The sequence below is a fragment of the Rattus norvegicus genome, chromosome 9 (genome assembly GCF_021556685.1).
Source record: "Rattus norvegicus strain SHRSP/BbbUtx chromosome 9, alternate assembly SHRSP_T2T, whole genome shotgun sequence".
Lineage (NCBI taxonomy): Eukaryota > Metazoa > Chordata > Mammalia > Rodentia > Muridae > Rattus > Rattus norvegicus.
Window position 1 is genome coordinate 38436938 of NC_141542.1, and position 14148 is coordinate 38451085.

The window sequence follows — 14148 nt, forward strand, 5'->3', positions numbered from 1 at the left end:
AGGAGATGATTAAATGTTGATGTCAGCATCCTTGAGCATATTCAGATGAGCTTCTGCTTCTGTTGAAAAGGATGCTGTGTTTGATTGTGGTCCGAAGCTTTGAAGCATTACTTGGCATCTCCTTCCTTGGAGGTCTCACTGTTTAAACAGAACAGATTTGATAGCTTGTTGGTAAGGTGAGGTCCAGCTTGTCTCCACTAGGTCATCTTCATGTGAATCCGGTGGTTATACAGTTTTGTTCTAGGGATATTTCATTTTTTTAATAATGGTTTTAGCTGACATTCATGGAGAGAATGAATCCTTAGAACTGTGCCACTAGTGAAAGGAAATCCTGTCTAGAGTATGTTTCTTTACAAAGCTGTGTCACACCATCCTTTGGGCCCTCTGCTGGAAAAGTAGAATCAAGTCTCAAATAATGCCTTTTAAATTGTATCCTCTAGTATTATAGATGTAGGACAGTACTGTATCATACCTCTGTGGATGTAAAATAGCTTGTACCTGCTTTATGATACGTAGTAGTGACCGTGCTTTATCAGAGCTGTTTTTAATGATGTTGCTCAGAATGTTTTCTTTCCAGATGATGATTGAGAAGCTAATTTAAAAAAAAAATGGTGCCAGGTACCACAAGAGTAACAGAACTGTGCTGTTTTCTTGGGTTTTGTTTTTTTATTTATTTTTTTTTTAATGGAGTGTGCTGGATGTCTCTACAGTTTTGTTCAGATGACTGCAGAACCTGGAAAAGCTGTTGCTGCTGTTGATGCATAACACACTGCTATTATTGGTCTTTTTATATAAATATAAATATATATATATATACATATATATAATTTGAATTTTTTGAAACTTTAGCTGTGCTGTCAACTTTGGAAAAAAGTATCCCCGTTTACTGTGTTGAGTTGGCACTGTACAGAAATTAACAGCCATATTGGTCTAGAAATGTTGAACTTAAGTTTTTTCCATTTGTACAGGGGTAACACACTGTATTAAATATGTAAGGTCTTATCTACGTGGGTTTGATTACAAAAACTAATAAAGTATTCTCTAAATTTAAAAAAAATGCATTGTATGAAAAAAAGCTAAAAAAAGGAAATTGTGCAAATTGATTTTTCAAAGACAAACATTTTAACAAAAATGGGAATATGATGTGGATATATAGTTCCCTGGGAAAGAGTATGAATTGCTCATACCTATAAAATGTGTGTATATATATATTATATAAGTATAATATATATAAGTAAATAAAGAACATTATAAATTGAAAAAAAAAAGAAATCCCCTATCAAAAACAATGACACCATCCTGTGACAGAGGAATCATTTAGAAAATTCAATGCCATATCAACTAGAAATATTAAAAAGTAATCAAGTGACTGACATAAAACATGAAGATGATACTTTATAACATAGTTACTTTAAAAAAAAAGTGCATGTGCAGAAAGATGGAAATGCACCTGTCTAAGCCTTCCAGGTACATACCACCCTACCCAGCTTTAAAGCCCAAGTCTGGCGGTTGGGGATTTAGCTCAGTGGTAGAGCGCTTGCCTAGGAAGCACAAGGCCCTGGGTTCGGTCCCCAGCTCCGAAAAAAAGAACCAAAAAAAAAAAAAAAAAGTCCAAGTCTGTCAGGCCTGGCGCTGATCCTAAGTTGAAATGACCCAGATCTTTATGTCCTAGGGAGTAAAGCTCTTGGCTACTCTTTCCTTTCTGATCTCTGGCTGCCTCAAGGGATGTCATGCAAATTGCCCAAGGCCTAATATATTCCCTCTCTGTAGCAGCAGTCCTATTTCCATCCGGTGATTAGGGTCAATATTTCCTTCAAACCAGCACCTTCTTTCTTGCTCACTGATTTCTTGGCATAGAAAACCTAAAGTGCCCAGATACCCAATGAAACTTGAAATTGAGAGTTATTCTTGTGGTATATCTGGGGCGGGGTGGGGGGATCTTATTTCTTGGAGCCTAGATTTTTGAACATGCAGGTTGCAGAGTTGTAGAAATGGAAAGTGAAAATTTTTCAAGTGGGTTCTTGGTAGGGAAGTTAATCGAGGCTATTGCTACTTCAACCTTTGTTCCTAAAACTCTGCATTCTGTTTCAGAGACAGCAGGCTATATATGATGGCTGTGTTCAGAGTTCTCAGGAGACCTGGAGAATCCATCCTCTTGCCATTTTTATATGGTGCTGAATCAGATAGGACCAAATAATCCCATGGCCACTCACTTGAGACTACTCCTTATTCTGTTCAAAGTGTGTTTTTATTCCAAAGAGATCTCTTAAGGATCCCTTCAGTGGATCAACCTTTCTGTAAGTCCTTGGGTAGTGGTACTTTCTGGAGCTCTGTAAACTGGACACATAATGTGGTAGTATTAATTGTCAACTGGGCAGAATCCAGACTCACCTTTGAGATGGGGAGATGATAGGCTTATCTGTGGAAGATTATTTTGATGGTGTTAATTGAGGTGTAAGACATGCCCACTATGGGTGTCACCATCCCCTGGCTGGGATCCTGAACTGTATAAATGGAGGGGAAAAAATGAGTAGTGGTGTGTATTCTTTGCTTTCTGATTATAGGTGCACTGTAACCAGACAGGCGCAGCAAGCTCCTGCTGCCTCGACTTTCCTGCATGATGTGCTATGACCTTCACTGAGACGAAACAAATCCTCCTCCCCCTTTTAATTCACTCTTGTTGGGGTATTTTATCGTAACAACATGGAAAGAAATTAAGACAGGTAAACCTAGAGACAGAATTATTTATCGATCCCAGTCAGGATGAATTATCTTTCTAAGCAGAGCCTTCTTTATTACTTTAGTCAATAAGCCATTCCCTGAGCCTCACAATGGAGAGTGGGCTCTTGAGCACGCCTCGGCTTCTTCTGAGTGTGGCACTGAGGATCGAATTCAGGACTTTGTGCACCCTTTGAGCATGTGCCTCTGACCTGCATCCCTACCCAGTATCTGCAGCTTTATGTGAGCAGTGGATTATCTTTTTTAACTACACAGAAGTTCTGACACTCATTTCTGGCAGAGCGTGGGCATCACTTGCACTATGTGTCTAAGAGTCATGCTAAGGTATCAAATACAACACATCAGGAGACGGCTTCCACATTCACCAGGTTTTCTTTAGCTAACGTTATATATCCTCCTTGATCCCAGATTCTTCAAATCTAATCCTGTGGAAGCTGTCTCAGCCTGGCTGAACATACAATTCTCTTTAGGATGGATTCCTTTTTCTACCCTGAGACTCTGGGAGTTCCATTTCTTCTGGAGCTAGGCTGCCTTCCAGGCATCAGGGTTGAGCCTGACCTCCACCTACCCTTCAGTCACAGGAGATGAAAGTCTGTCTGGTTGTAATCTGCCAAGGATCCCTCGGGATTTTGTGCCACTGATCAATCACCTCCAGCCTTGGCTTGGCTTGTTCCAGCACATCTTTTTGCCCCTAGGGACAGCCATCCCATTCCATTGTCTTCATAATTACTGATGTGCCCTTGCTGTTCAAATACTGATCTCATTGCTCTACCCAGTGCATTCACATCTGAAGATATGGCATCCCTGAGAGTGTTAATCATACTGAACCCTACTCCACCAATCACCTGAGATGGGTTCTTATTCTCAGCCAGTTGATGCTACAGTTATGTGTTTGTCTATATTTATTTATTGTGTTGTTGATTAAACCCAAGGCCTCCCATTGGGCCATGTTATCAACCGCAGGACCTACCTTCAGTGGCTGCCTTTTTCGGCACCACTCCTGTGGCTCTTGATAGAGCAACAAGCTCTGTTTCCCAGGAAGCATACAGAAACGCTTCAGATATGCACAGATTAACATGCAGGATGTGTGTTGGCAAGGGCATTGCTTAAGAACCCTGCTTAGAGGGGAATGAAGAAGCAGGGTCGAACGAAGAATGTAACTATGATTGTTGTAGGTTGGCCTGATGCTGTTTGTATTCTATGTTAATTCTGCACACCCCCCCAGGAGTAGTCCTCCAAGTACTTGGATGATCTCATGTGAACCTTCTCCCCATCTTAATTGGTCTATAATGGTTAGAGATTGTGATTGGTCAGCAAATAGAAGAGGTTTGATGGAGGTTTGAGAAGGGATGCACTAGAGAATCAGAAGAGGATGAGAGGGGAAGGAAAGAGAGGAGGAGGAGGAGGAAGAGGAGGAGGAAGAAGAGGAGGAGGAGGAGGAAGAAGAGGAGGAGGAGGAGAAGGAGGAGGAGAAGGAGGAGGAGGAGGAGGAGGAGGAGGCCACAATGGACCAGAACCACATGGCCAGGAGAAACGGTAAGTAGCAAGGATTCTTACAGTTAGAGAATAAGTTAGTATAGTCTTAGACCTCCCCAATCTAGGCATGTTGCTTAGAATTATAACTAGCTGGTGTGTTTTTTATGTGGTCTTATTGGGGTTGAAAATGTCAGATGATGCTCTCAAAACAAAGACTGTAGCAGGGTCTCTTGAATTGTCCCCAGGCTGGACAAGGAAAGCAGATAGCTGTCCCTCTTGACCACTGTGGCAAAGGGTATTACTCTTGAATGAACCGTTTCTCTTTGCTGGAGAATAAAACAGGAAGCAGGCCTCCACTGGGAGCTACCAGCCATTGAGTTTTTCTTGAGGGGTAAGTGTTTCCCATCAGAAAGGAAGAGCTTAGGCTGGGCAGTTACATACTAATTAAGAAAAAAGAAGCGTCACTAAAATTTGCTCACACACACAAAAATTCATTTGTCTAGAGACTTAGTAATGCGAAGTAAGGAAGGTTGCCAATCTGAAGAGTGACCCAGGCCTCCTACAAAACAAATAAGAATGTAGGAGTGGCTCAGTTGGTGAAACTGCTGATAAGGGGTCATTACACACACACTCCCAATCTGTCTGCCTTAGACTAGGTGTGTTGGGGTGTGGATCCAAGCTGCACCAAACATAGCAGGGCGAGCAGGAAAACCTGTGTAACCTGAGCAAATAAGTCAGGGCCTGGTGCTTCTTTGAACACAATTATCATGTGTCACCTACACCAAGAAGCACATATCTGATTCTGAAGAGGATGGAGGTTGCTTTTGTCTTATGTGTGCGGGTGTTTTGCTTGTATGTATGTCTGTATACCACATGTAGTCCTCTGAAGCTAGAAGAGGGCATCAGATTCCCTTGATCTGGGGTTACAGATGTTTTTGAGCTGCATTGCAGATGCTGGGAATCGAACCAGGGTCCTCTGCAAGAGCAGCCAGTGCTCTTGACCGATGTGCCACCTCTTGAGCCTCAGTTGATGCAAGAACTCAGAAAGCTTTCCCACAGGGCATTGTGTAACCTGACTTGGATGTTGCATGGAAGGTACAGTGGGATTCACACCAAACATGGTGAATTTGTCTATATAAAACTTACTTCGTATTTGAAGATGATAATAATGCAATCATAAAAATAACCTGTATCTGCATTGTGCATATCTTTATAGATATGTATGCATATGTCCTTATACCTATTCTAATGCATATATACAATACATAAAAACTATGTATGTGTGGAAGTGTATATGCATACCACGCTCAGCCACTTTCCTTAAATAAACCATCTTTTTTTTTTTTTATTAACTTGAGTATTTCTTATATACATTTCGAGTGTTATTCCCTTTCCCGGTTTCCGGGCAAACATCCCTCTCCCCCCTCCCCTTTCTTATCGGCGTTCCCCTCCCCCTCCTCCCCCCATTGCCACCCTCCCCCCAACAATCTAGTTCACTGGGGGTTCAGTCTTAGCAGGACCCAGGGCTTCCCCTTCCACTGGTGCTCTTACTAGGATATTCATTGCTACCTATGAGGTCAGAGTCCAGGGTCAGTCCATGTATAGTCCTTAGGTAGTGGCTTAGTCCCTGGAAGCTCTGGTTGCTTGGCATTGTTGTTCATAAGGGGTCTCGAGCCCCTTCAAGCTCTTCCAGTTCTTTCTCTGATTCCTTCAACGGGGGTCCTATTCTCAGTTCAATGGTTTGCTGCTGGCATTCGCCTCTGTGTTTGCTGTATTCTGGCTGTGTCTCTCAGGAGCGATCTACATCCGGCTCCTGTCGGCCTGCACTTCTTTGCTTCATCCATCTTGTCTAATTGGATGGCTGTATATGTATGGGCCACATGTGGGGCAGGCTCTGAATGGGTGTTCCTTCTGTGTCTGTTTTAATCTTTGCCTCTCTATTCCCTGCCAAGGGTATTCTTGTTCCCCTTTTAAAGAAGGAGTGAAGCATTCACATTTTGATCATCCGTCTTGAGTTTCATTTGTTCTAGGCATCTAGGGTAATTCAAGCATTTGGGCTAATAGCCACTTATCAATGAGTGCATACCATGTGTATTTTTCTGTGATTGGGTTACCTCACTCAGGATGATATTTTCCAGTTCCAACCATTTGCCTACAAATTTCATAAAGTCATTGTTTTTGATAGCTGAGTAATATTCCATTGTGTAGATGTACCACATTTTCTGTATCCATTCCTCGGTTGAAGGGCATCTGGGTTCTTTCCAGCTTCTGGCTATTATAAATAAGGCTGCGATGAACATAGTGGAGCACGTGTCTTTTTTATATGTTGGGGCATCTTTTGGGTATATGCCCAAGAGACGTATAGCTGGATCCTCAGGCAGTTCAATGTCCAATTTTCTGAGGAACCTCCAGACTGATTTCCAGAATGGTTGTACCAGTCTGCAATCCCACCAACAATGGAGGAGTGTTCCTCTTTCTCCGCATCCTCGCCAGCATCTGCTGTCACCTGAGTTTTTGATCTTAGCCATTCTCACTAGTGTGAGGTGAAATCTCAGGGTTGTTTTGATTTGCATTTCCCTTATGACTAAAGATGTTGAACATTTCTTTAGGTGCTTCTCAGCCATTCGGCATTCCTCAGCTGTGAATTGTTTGTTTAGCTCTGAACCCCATTTTTTAATAGGGTTATTTGTCTCCCTGCGGTCTAACTTCTTGAGTTCTTTGTATATTTTGGATATAAGGCCTCTAGCTGTTGTAGGATTGGTAAAGATCTTTTCCCAATCTGTTGGTTGCCGTTTTGTCCTAACCACAGTGTCCTTTGCCTTACAGAAGCTTTGCAGTTTTATGAGATCCCATTTGTCGATTCTTTTTTTTTAATTTATTTAATACTTAATAATAATTCTCTGGTTTCCGGGCAAACATCCCCCTCCCCCCTCCCCTTCCTTATCGGTGTTCCCCTCCCAACCCTCCCCCCATTGCCGCCCTCCCCCCAACAGTCTAGTTCACTGGGGGTTCAGTCTTAGCAGGACCCAGGGCTTCCCCTTCCACTGGTGCTCTTACTAGGATATTCACATTTGTCGATTCTTGATCTTAGAGCATAAGCCATTGGTGTTTTGTTCAGGAAATTTTTTCCAGTGCCCATGTGTTCGAGATGCTGCCCTAGTTTTTCTTCTATTAGTTTGAGTGTATCTGGTTTGATGTGGAGGTCCTTGATCCACTTGGACTTAAGCTTTGTACAGGGTGATAAGCATGGATCGATCTGCATTCTTCTACATGTTGACCTCCAGTTAAACCAGCACCATTTGTTGAAAATGCTGTCTTTTTTCCATTTGATGGTTTTGGCTCCTTTGTCAAAAATCAAGTGCCCGTAGGTGTGTGGGTTCATTTCTGGGTCTTCAATTCTGTTCCATTGGTCTATCCGTCTGTCTCTGTACCAATACCATGCAGTTTTTATCACTATTGCTCTGTAATACTGCTTGAGTTCAGGGATAGTGATTCCCCCTGAAGTCCTTTTATTGTTGAGGATAGTTTTAGCTATCCTGGGTTTTTTGTTATTCCAGATGAATTTGCAAATTGTTCTGTCTAAGTCTTTGAAGAATTGGATTGGTTAAATAAACCATCTTAATTAATTATTAATTAATTTTAAATCCCAGCCACAGTTTCCCATTCCTCCTTTCCCCCAAGTCCTTTGTCCCTTCCCCACACCCTCACCTACTCCTCTTCCATTTCTCTTCAGAAAAGGGGAGGCCTCCTGTGGTAAATGTACCACTTTTAAAGAAGATAACTGTCATGGTCCAAGAATGAAGTTATGTGAGGAGATGTTTGAGTGCTTGTGAGAAAACTTCAAGAAAACAAGACGAGTCTTATGACCTCTGTTTCTTCAAAAACACAAGAATGGTTCTAGGAATGTGTTTTTTTGCGCTGCTCCCAGGTATAGTGGATAAGAGTAAATTTATTTCATGTGCCTCTACTCAAAAACCATGTTTTGCCATGAGGCTTGTCCATGTGATTGAACAAACACCTTGCTTATGTGACTTCTTCTTAACCCTCAGAGTATAAATTGTCTGGTGCTCTAAATAAACTTGACTATTGCATGCAACTTTACTCTGCCATATTTATTGACGCCGTTCTCCCAAGTTCATGCTGCCAGCTAGAGTGGTACACAGTAATGTCAGGGCAGCTTACTTGTACTGTGTGTGTGTGTGTGTGTGTGTGTGTGTGTGTGTGTGTGCTATGTGTGTATGTGCATGATGAGTGTGTATGGCTATGTATGCAGGCTACAATGTCTTCTTCAATCACTTCCCTACCTTATGTTTTGAGACTTCCACTGAACCAGGTGATCACAGCTTGGTGTAGATTGATTGGCCCTCAAGCCCTTGAGATCCTCTTGCCTCTGCTACAGTGAACTTTGGTTATGGCCACACCCTCCTTTTATGTGAGGTATAGGCTTCTGAAATCTGGTCCTCATCCTTATGCATCAAGTACTTCATCCCCTGAGCAAGCCCCCTCGTCCATGCCCTAGCCTACTTACGTTCTGCTTTTCAGAAAGGCACGTGAGGTGATCTTTTTACCAGTCCAGATCACAACACTACACTTTATGATAATTTATATTTGTTTCCACTTCCATTTTTTCCCCCAGGTAGTTGCATTTTTTGGTTTAAAATGGATAACGTATAAATACAAATATCCACAGGACACCTATCTCATCAAATGTATGCACATGGTTACGATTTGCTTTTAGGAATACCATACCTGCGTTGAACAGTGTATGGTCTACAAGCTTTATTTTCTAACTAGAAATTATATCTGTGTTTAGATTAAGAGTTGACAATGCATGTGAATGTTATGTTAATTTATATATTGGAAAAAACTCTAGGCAATGGCAGAATGTTAAAAGGAATGCAAATTTTGGTACCCAACAAACCCAAAGTTAAATCTTAATTTTATTACCAGGTAGGTGATATTGGGAACAGGTATTTAACCCCTGAAAATCTTTGATCCCTTTCTAGAAAGTAAATATAGTAACTTTCTCCCTAGTTTGTTACAGAGAGTTTCAGGAACATGTGTTCAGTAACTTGCATATAAGTTAAGATGATGGACGGTTAGATGTAGAGAGCTCATTGTGAAGAGGGTATGGAGGTGGGTTCTCAGCTAAAGGACTTGCTAAGACTACATACAGAAGGTTCACACAGGAACATGGCCTGGTGTAGAGAGAATCTCTTATGAATACTACCTGTCAATAAAAAAGCCAATGGCCAATAAGCTGCAGCAGGAAATAGGAGGTGGGACGTTGGCAGGAAGTCAGAGGATTATGGGAAATAGCACAAAAATAAGTATAAAAGAGAGATTCAGGAAGAGAGCTGCAGGGACAGACCTACGGAGATGGACAAACATAAAGCATCAGGGAGACAGAGAGAGAACTATAAGGAAGAAGCAGGCTGGGACTGAAGGAGAGGTAACTAAGTACATGGTAGATATAGAATAATTTAAATAGGTTAAATAAGTTATGAGCTAGTCAGGGAATGAGCCAAAGGCTTATAACGAAGGCATTTATTAATAAATATTTAGTCTCAGAGTTGTCATTCCCAGAGCAGAACTGGGAAAGGAAAAACAGATATATAATTTTTTTAACAGGCTGGTTAAGTTAAGGTGAGAGTAATTTTTCAAAGTCTTCAGAGTTTGTTTATAATAGTAAGTCCAACAACTCCAAATTGTATCGTATAAGACAATGAAGGTTTGATTCTCCACCCTGTGTTAGCTCAGTCCCTCTGGGAAACTTTTCTACATGAGATTAGGCATGCAAGAGATGTGTTGAAGGCAGCCACTACAGCAAAGGACATTTCAAGATGCAAGTCTGTGGCAGAGAGTCAAAGCAGCAGATCTGCACTGGAGGCATCCTGGCTGTTAACACAGTCAAGAGACATTCATCCGGGCCAAGAGAGAATTAATTACGAGCCAAGGTCATTTGCTGGAAGAATTCTGTGCTTTACAAGAATAGGCTGAACTAGATCCCTCAGCATCCTGCTAGTCATTGTTGGGGGAGTTCATGGGAAGCACAACCTTGGAACGGATACACTGGTGGATGCAGTGGGCTAGGTGCCGTAAAGCCACCATCACAGAATACAGAGAAGGAGAGCATCGTCTTCAGAGAGACAACAAAAGCCAGCTGGATATTCAAGCCTGAAGCTCAGGCGGAGGGGGGTGGGGGGGATCTGGTTTGTTATAGCCCAGATGTCATCAAAACTATGAATTGTCCTGAGATAACATCACAAAACGGAAGGGTGGAGAGTAGAATTTCACCAAAATGTAAGGAAGCATATGGTCAAGTATAGCCTCCACTCTCTTTTGTTAGGGTGTCTGTAACATACTGAAAAGTTCAGGTGGACTTGTAGAGAGGTGTCCAAGGGCCCGATTCAGGTTCTGGCAATTAGTCATGTAAGGCTTCCATTCAGGGCTGAATAAGTCAGGCAATAGAAGGCAATCAAGGGAGGATGGATCCCCTGGGCCAGTACACAACACAGTTTCAGGTACTGGTTGGCAGTTTTGAAGTAATGTCCTCCCCAGGAATTACTTCTTAGTTGTGGCTGAGGCAGCTAGTCCATTGACAAGGTCGTTCTGAGTACGGCTTTTTTTTTTTCCTGGTAACTCTATTGGAGTCTATTCTTTTTCTCCATGAGCCCATAAACCAGTGATGTACCTAGGGGTGGGGGTCGGGGGGTGTCCTTGTCTGCTTAAACCCGCTCTGAGCATCTGAAACAGGATCAGTTATAGTTAAAGGAATCGGAGCTTTGGAAAGGTGCTGAGGAGAACCTAGAGAAGCATTGGCAAAAACAGGAGAGAATGTTTTCAGGCAAGGGAGGGTTTTGACCCAAGATCAGCCATACAGAGAGGCCAAGACAGACACGATGAAGAAATAAATAAGATGCAGCCAGGGAAGCACAGGCAGCCATGATGGGGCAGTGGCAAAGGTGTAATGGAGGGCAAACCTTATCCCAGGAGGTTTAGGAGACTATTTCACTTGACTTGGACTTGACTAAAGGATCAGATGCTGAAGACATAACTTAAAAGGTATAATGAGATGGTCTTGCTGCTTACTGTACCCCACATGCAATGGGACAGTTCCATTCAAATGTAGGGCATTGATGGATCCCTGAAGAGAACCGGGCATTCCACAGAAAGACAAACAGAATCAACTTACCTGGACCCTTGGGGGCTCTCAAGAGACTGAGCCACCAACCAAAGAGCAAACATACGCTGGACCAAGGCCCCTGGTACATAGTGGCAGATGTGCAGCTCGGTCTTTATGTGGGTCCCCCAACAACTGGAGTGGGGAGTATCCTTAAAGCTGTTGCCTGTCTGTGGGATCCATACCCCAACTGGCCTGCCTTGTCAGGTCTCAGTGGGAGAGGCTGAGCCTAAACCTGCTTAGACATGATGCACTGGGATGGTGGGGGGTGGAGGGAAGGAATCTGTGAGGGAGGGTCTGGGAGGGAGGCAGTGATTGGGATGTAAAATGGAGAGGGGAAAAAGCAGCTCCCTCTCCAGCTAACACCATACTCGAGTTCCACGAAGTGGTAAAAATGAGGGGGTGCCTAGGAATGGACAGCCTGATACCTCACTGCCTGCCCTCTGTACAGGAAGAACAATGCAAAATGCATAAGACCGGGATTTGGCCTTCACCCTGATGTTCCAGCCTGCTGGCGACCTTGGGAGAAGCTCTCTTCTCTGGAAAGGAACTGTAATATTTTTCTTATCTCACCGAGCGGCTGTGATGTTTCACTGAAGCACGTCAGGCATTTAGCACAGAGAGCTGCAAGTCAAAAGTACTCTGAGTTTTATAAGTGGTTAAAACACCTTGGGGGAGAGATTGCTCAATGCTGCTCTCTTCTCAGGGATTCTGGCCAAATGAGAGGATGCTTGGGAAAGCAGGCTGCAAAGCCTATTGTTACGAGGAAAACAGGCCTTGGGGAGGTCACATCTTAAAGCACAAACTTCTCCCAGTGCCGAGCTATGGAGTTAGTCTAGAGGTCAAGGCTGGCAGAGAGAAGGGAGAGATGAGGATAAACTATATTGTTTTGTGTGTGTCGTTTTCTCTTTTGCCCCCATAAAAGATAGAGTCATCAAAGGACACTTGTTTAATCTAAACCTGTCGGGGAGGATGGCGATCTGTTGGTTGGTGGTAGAACTGGGTACAGAGATAACATAGGAGAGTGTGGAAGGAAGCAGAGAGTTCATTGCTTGGAATGAAGTAGGTGATTCATTTATCAAAACCGTCAGTGTGCCTGCTTTCGCTCACAAACGGCCTTCTTCTCCTGGCCTGTGGGGAGCTCTGAAGGCTCTGTGCCAATCAATAAACCAAAGTAGTGAATTTGGGAACTAATTTTCCTTCCCTGCCTTGCTCAGTCCTGCCCTTGGCCTCTCTAGAGGTAGAATTAATTTCCACCTTTCGGCCCCTCCCCCTTTTATTTACCCTCACAGGAACACATGCGTGATGGTATCTGCTGAGGACCCCAGATGACGTCCAAAGAAGGTTCACTGACAGCATTTCTTACTGAAAAAGGTAGATCCCCCCTCCCCGCACTCTGCAGATTATTTAATGCTTGGGGAGGGGGCAGGAGGAAGTTGTTTTTGCTTTTGTTTGTTTGTTTACTTTGAGACAGAGTTTCTCTGTGTAGTCTTGAATGTCCTAGAACTCGATCTGTAAACCAGGCTGGCCTTGAACTCAAAGAGGCCTGCCTACCTCTACCTAATTCCCAAATGCTGCATGCCGAATAGGGGCCAACGCTTTCCTCACTAGGCCAGTAGCAGGAAGACACAGGGGATGGGCAGAGTGGGGCACACAGGCCAAAGTAGTATGACCAGCTATGCCACCTGATGAAGTCTTGCTGGCTGAGTCATCTTCCCTGAGGGACAGTCGTGGTACTGACTGGCCCAGGGGAGGCTTAATAAATCCTTCCTGATTACTAACATCTGTGACCTCACAGGTTATAATTTCCCCCCAGCAAGCCCACTATTAAAAACCCTCGGTCTGATCGTCACAGCCCAAGCCCAAGGTGTTTTGATGAAGTAGGATGTTAAGTTCCTACCATAGATAGGAGTAACTTGCCTTGTCATGACACTTTGTAGAATAGGTGACGGGGACACATTATATTTACTTCTTCCGGCTTCCCACAAAACCCTCTCAAAGTCTCTGCAAGCCACCAAATTATACTGATGTTGTGGCTACCTTTTGATAGGCTATACCCGGATGTGTATGTGTCTATATGTGTGTATGTTATAAGTGTATGTTTGTATGTATGCACGCATGCATGTATGTATGCATGTGTGTTGGTATACATGTATAAACAGTCGCCCATGCACCCTAGGCTGTGTGGCCCATAGTAATGGTGGGTCTTACTCGATTGCTCTCTACCTGATATATTGAAGCATGATCTCTATCTGAACCTGGAGCTTACCACTTTGGCTAATCTGGCTGTCCAGCTTGCTCCAGGAGTCCATCTCTCCCTCCGGCACTGGAATTGTAGTTGGGTCAGGCTCTTTCGGGTCTTACGTGACTACTGGTGATCTGAATTCTGCTCCTTAACTTGTGTGGTCAATGGTTACCCAGAGTGCTTTCTCCTCACCTCCTGGGCTTGGATGTACAGATTGCATTCAGTTCAACCCACTGAGTGTATACATTCATCCTGCATCTACGAAGCATGAATTAAAATACCAAGTCTGCTTTGAAAAGAACTAAGAACCGTTTGTTGCTGTTTTAGTACTGAAAACTAAACACAGACAAGAGTACTTTTAGCTCCTTCCCCCACTTCTCCAAAAACCATAGGTCATACTGGCTTTTGAAAGAGGAAAAACTACATTCTAAGACTTCTCCTTTCTTTGGAGGGACTTGGCCTCATGGTCAACCTTTCTTTTATTGTCAAGTTCAAATTTAACACA